The sequence below is a fragment of the Pieris brassicae genome, unplaced genomic scaffold (assembly GCF_905147105.1).
Source record: "Pieris brassicae unplaced genomic scaffold, ilPieBrab1.1, whole genome shotgun sequence".
Lineage (NCBI taxonomy): Eukaryota > Metazoa > Arthropoda > Insecta > Lepidoptera > Pieridae > Pieris > Pieris brassicae.
This window is the reverse complement of record NW_025576215.1, coordinates 30,001-35,000: the sequence shown is the minus strand read 5'-3', so window position 1 is coordinate 35,000 and position 5,000 is coordinate 30,001. Positions and strand designations below refer to the sequence as shown.

The 5,000-nt window shown below is 45.7% G+C and overlaps 2 non-coding genes across 2 annotated transcripts; both read right to left on the bottom strand.

Annotated features, from left to right (window-relative positions):
* Positions 1–262: 262 nt before the first annotated feature.
* LOC123719804 lies at positions 263–419 on the bottom strand. The gene has a single exon (XR_006755900.1). It is a non-coding gene; the product is annotated as a 5.8S ribosomal RNA (ribosomal RNA).
* A 351-nt stretch (positions 420–770) lies between these two features.
* Positions 771–2,676, bottom strand: LOC123719792. The gene has a single exon (XR_006755889.1). It is a non-coding gene; the product is annotated as a small subunit ribosomal RNA (ribosomal RNA).
* Positions 2,677–5,000: the final 2,324 nt, after the last annotated feature.

The following is a 5,000-nucleotide window of genomic DNA, read 5'->3' as shown; positions in this document are numbered from 1 at the left end:
TCGACGCGCACCCGTGCCGCGGGAGACACGGTGCGGCGGGGAGAATTTATTTGTGCGACAAAAGTATCGTATAGACGTGGCTTAACACGGCCAATACGGATGACGAGTCGTAATCGAACATATATTCGAACGGATCGTTCGGCCGCTCGGCGGCCTAGCGAAACCGTCAATTGCACGCGCGACAGAGATGCGGCGCTACGACCGGAGTCGCAGCGATCGCCGCTCGTCACGCGAACAGTGTGGCTTTTTGTTTTTATGCAGCCGGCCCTCAGACAGGAGTGGTCCTGGATATTTCTCCACGGACCGCAATGTGCGTTCGAAATGTCGATGTTCAAATGTGTCCTGCAGTTCACACTATGACGCGCAGTTAACTGCGTTCTTCATCGACCCGCGAGCCAAGTGATCCACCGTTCAGGGTAATCGTTTTGTTTTTGTGTGTGTTTTTGTATGAGAAAATATAAAAGGTGCGAAAAAATTAAACAAAAAAATTTGAAAATAATACTTATCATTAACGTGTACGACAAATGAAAAGAAAGAAAATCTCTTTTATTTGCGTGGTTGTACACAAAAATTAAAATATTATTTCAAAGTATCAATAGGCGATAGCGAACGCTAATCAAAGCGTGTCGCAACGCACACGTCGCGAATCGACGAGAGAGAGTCAACCGTCTCGGATTCGATTTTGATTCGTATCATTCACGTGTTTTTTGTATTTTTTTCTTTTTTTGCGAGTCTTTGACAACAACAAAACAAAAAGAAAAAACCAACGTTAATGATCCTTCCGCAGGTTCCCCTACGGAAACCTTGTTACGACTTTTACTTCCTCTAAATGATCAAGTTTGGTCAACTTCCCAGCAACGCCGACGGCCGTGAGGCCACCGCGTGTCGGTCCGAAGACCTCACTAAATCATTCAATCGGTAGTAGCGACGGGCGGTGTGTACAAAGGGCAGGGACGTAATCAACGCGAGCTTATGACTCGCGCTTACTAGGAATTCCTCGTTTATGGGGGATAATTGCAAACCCCAATCCCCAGCACGAAGGAGTTTCAACGGGTTGCCCGGGCCTCTAGGCCAGGGAGAACATGTTGATTCCTTCAGTGTAGCGCGCGTGCGGCCCAGGACATCTAAGGGCATCACAGACCTGTTATTGCTCAATCTCGTGCGGCTCGAAGCCGCCGGTCCCTCTAAGAAGAATTTTAATACGTCGCCAGTGAGTTGCGCTCCCCGAGAGTCGCGCACACCTTGAATGACGACGCCTATTTAGCAGGCTAGAGTCTCGTTCGTTACCGGAATTAACCAGACAAATCGCTCCACCAACTAAGAACGGCCATGCACCACCACCCACCGAATCAAGAAAGAGCTGTTAATCTGTCAATCCTTCCGGTGTCCGGGCCTGGTGAGATTTCCCGTGTTGAGTCAAATTAAGCCGCAGGCTCCACTCCTGGTGGTGCCCTTCCGTCAATTCCTTTAAGTTTCAGCTTTGCAACCATACTCCCCCCGGAGTCCAAAATCTTTGGTTTCCCGGAAGCTGCCCGCCGAGCCATTGTAGTAACGTCGGCGGATCGCTAGATGACATATTTACGGTTAGAACTAGGGCGGTATCTAATCGCCTTCGAACCTCTAACTTTCGTTCTTGATTGATGAAAACACCTTTGGCAAATGCTTTCGCTGATGTTCGTCTTGCGACGATCCAAGAATTTCACCTCTAACGTCGCAATACGAATGCCCCCAGTTATCCCTATTAATCATTACCTCGGAGTTCTGAAAACCAACAAAATAGAACCGAGATCATATTCTATTATTCCATGCACGAAATATTCAAGCGGCATTTTGAGCCCGCTTTGAGCACTCTAATTTGTTCAAAGTAAAATTGTCGGCCCACCTCGACACTCACCGAAGAGCACCGCGATAGGATTTTGATATTGAACCGGCGTTTTACCGCCGGCTCACCGACGATATGCTCCGCAGACGTGTCAGTATCACCGCGGATGCGGTGCACCGACAGCGCGGCGCACAAATGCAACTACGAGCTTTTTAACCGCAACAATTTTAGTATACGCTATTGGAGCTGGAATTACCGCGGCTGCTGGCACCAGACTTGCCCTCCAATTGTTCCTCGTTAAAATATTTAAAGTGTACTCATTCCGATTACGAGGCCTCGTAAGAGTCCCGTATCGTTATTTTTCGTCACTACCTCCCCGTGCCGGGAGTGGGTAATTTGCGCGCCTGCTGCCTTCCTTGGATGTGGTAGCCGTTTCTCAGGCTCCCTCTCCGGAATCGAACCCTGATTCCCCGTTACCCGTGACAACCATGGTAGTCGCAGAAACTACCATCGAAAGTTGATAAGGCAGACATTTGAAAGATGCGTCGCCGGTACTGGACCGTGCGATCGGCAAAAGTTATCCAGATTCATCAAAATTAACGACTTCGGACGCATGGCCCTCCGCCGATTGGTTTTGATCTAATAAAAGCACTCATCCCATCACTGGTCAGAGTTCTGATTGCATGTATTAGCTCTAGAATTACCACAGTTATCCAAGTAACTGAGTAAGATCTAAGGAACCAAAACTGATATATTGAGCCATTCGCGGTATCGCCTTAATACGGCTTGCACTGAGACATGCATGGCTTAATCTTTGAGACAAGCATATAACTACTGGCAGGATCAACCAGGGAGCTGCTTACGCAAACGACACGCCTACACCGCGGTCACGCGGCTTCGGCGAGCCGCTGGCTCGGCGGCGTCGAGGGGCGCGCGCTTGCGCGCGCGCCTTCTCGACACGCGTGAACGTAACGCGTCGAATTTGCACGCGACGCGACGTTCGCGCTTCATATCGATAGACTAACTTTGACCGGTCTACGAGCGGCCGTCCCGTCACGATCTCGCAACGAGGTGATGTACAACGATGCTCGACCACTGTGAGGGACATAAAACTGCAACGAACACGACCCCGCGGGCGGGAATCGATGTTGTGACAATTTGAAAATTGAACATTCATCTAAACGCAACTTCTCAATTTTTATTCAATACGTTATTGTAAACATATTAAAACTCGGCTGGCAATTACATGCGCACACACACGCATGATTCGCACTAGATACGATCAACGCCCGGAGCTTGAGGGATAAATTCCAACACGACGCTGCGCACACCGTTTCGACGATGGGCGCGTGTGCGTCCTCTTTTATACATTCTTTCCATATACGGTCGCCGTGGCGACCGCGCACGTGTCGAACACGCTAGGCGCCCTGCGTTGAGGTGTGCCTAGAAGCGTATTCTTTTAACATCACAGATAACACCGGGGGAGACGGTCCCAAATCTTGGTCGATTGGTAACATCACCATACGGTCTGCGAACGCGGTGCTATAATATAATTTTATATTATATTATATAAAATATGAGGAGGAGTAGTATGTATATTCTTTGTTATTTTGTGTTGACACAAGAGAGATATATAAAATGTACTATACACCACACACACAGAGAGAGAGAGAGCTGGGAAAGATCTCGGCGGTCTCGCATTCGAAATACGAATTTGATATAATTTCCTCCGAAAATCCATACCCATATCTATATCATCCATGCGCGAATATATGTATATAATATTCTCACACTTCGCACAAACACAAAAACAAGAACACATTCTCTCTCGTCCGTCGTTCGTGTCTATTTGAGACGAACGACGCGCGGCAACGAGAACGAGTCGACGCTGTGCGCACGACTGTTTCGCTCCACATCTATACCGAGAGCAATAGTCCGCGTCGGCATTGGAGCGGACGTCGAATGTTTCTCGTAGAGCGAGCGAGAGAGAGACGATTTTTCATTTTATTATGTATGTGTATTGGCGTGCAGTAGTAGCACGTAGTAGTACTAGTAGTAGTAGTAGTAGTAGTAAAAAAATATTATTATTTATTTTATTGACTGATATGATTTTGTTTGTTTTCTTTTTTTTGCATAGACATTTGTATTGATAGATATGTTTCTCGTTGAAGCTCGCAGCACACGCTCAGAGAAATGGCAATGTGGGTTTATTTGAAGAAAAGAAAAAACAAAAAAAACAATTATATTTATTAATAATATGTATGTATGTATGTATGTATGTATGTATGTATGTATGTATGTATAATAATGAATTATAATAATTATTCCGATGCAACGTCAGAGGAAAATGTTTCTCGTACAGGTGCGGCGCGCGACGGCCGGCCGCTCGACAGTTTCGCGCCGAATGTTTCTCGTTGAAGCTCGCAGCACACGCTCAGAGAAATGGCAATGTGGGTTTATTTGAAGAAAAGAAAAAACAATTATATTTATTAATAATATGTATGTATGTATGTATGTATGTATGTATAATAATGAATTATAATAATTATTCCGATGCAACGTCAGAGGAAAATGTTTCTCGTACAGGTGCGGCGCGCGACGGCCGGCCGCTCGACAGTTTCGCGCCGAATGTTTCTCGTTGAAGCTCGCAGCACACGCTCAGAGAAATGGCAATGTGGGTTTATTTGAAGAAAAGAAAAAACAAAAAAAACAATTATATTTATTAATAATATGTATGTATGTATGTATGTATGTATGTATGTATGTATGTATGTATAATAATGAATTATAATAATTATTCCGATGCAACGTCAGAGGAAAATGTTTCTCGTACAGGTGCGGCGCGCGACGGCCGGCCGCTCGACAGTTTCGCGCCGAATGTTTCTCGTTGAAGCTCGCAGCACACGCTCAGAGAAATGGCAATGTGGGTTTATTTGAAGAAAAGAAAAAACAATTATATTTATTAATAATATGTATGTATGTATGTATGTATGTATGTATAATAATGAATTATAATAATTATTCCGATGCAACGTCAGAGGAAAATGTTTCTCGTACAGGTGCGGCGCGCGACGGCCGGCCGCTCGACAGTTTCGCGCCGAATGTTTCTCGTTGAAGCTCGCAGCACACGCTCAGAGAAATGGCAATGTGGGTTTATTTGAAGAAAAAAAAAAAAAAA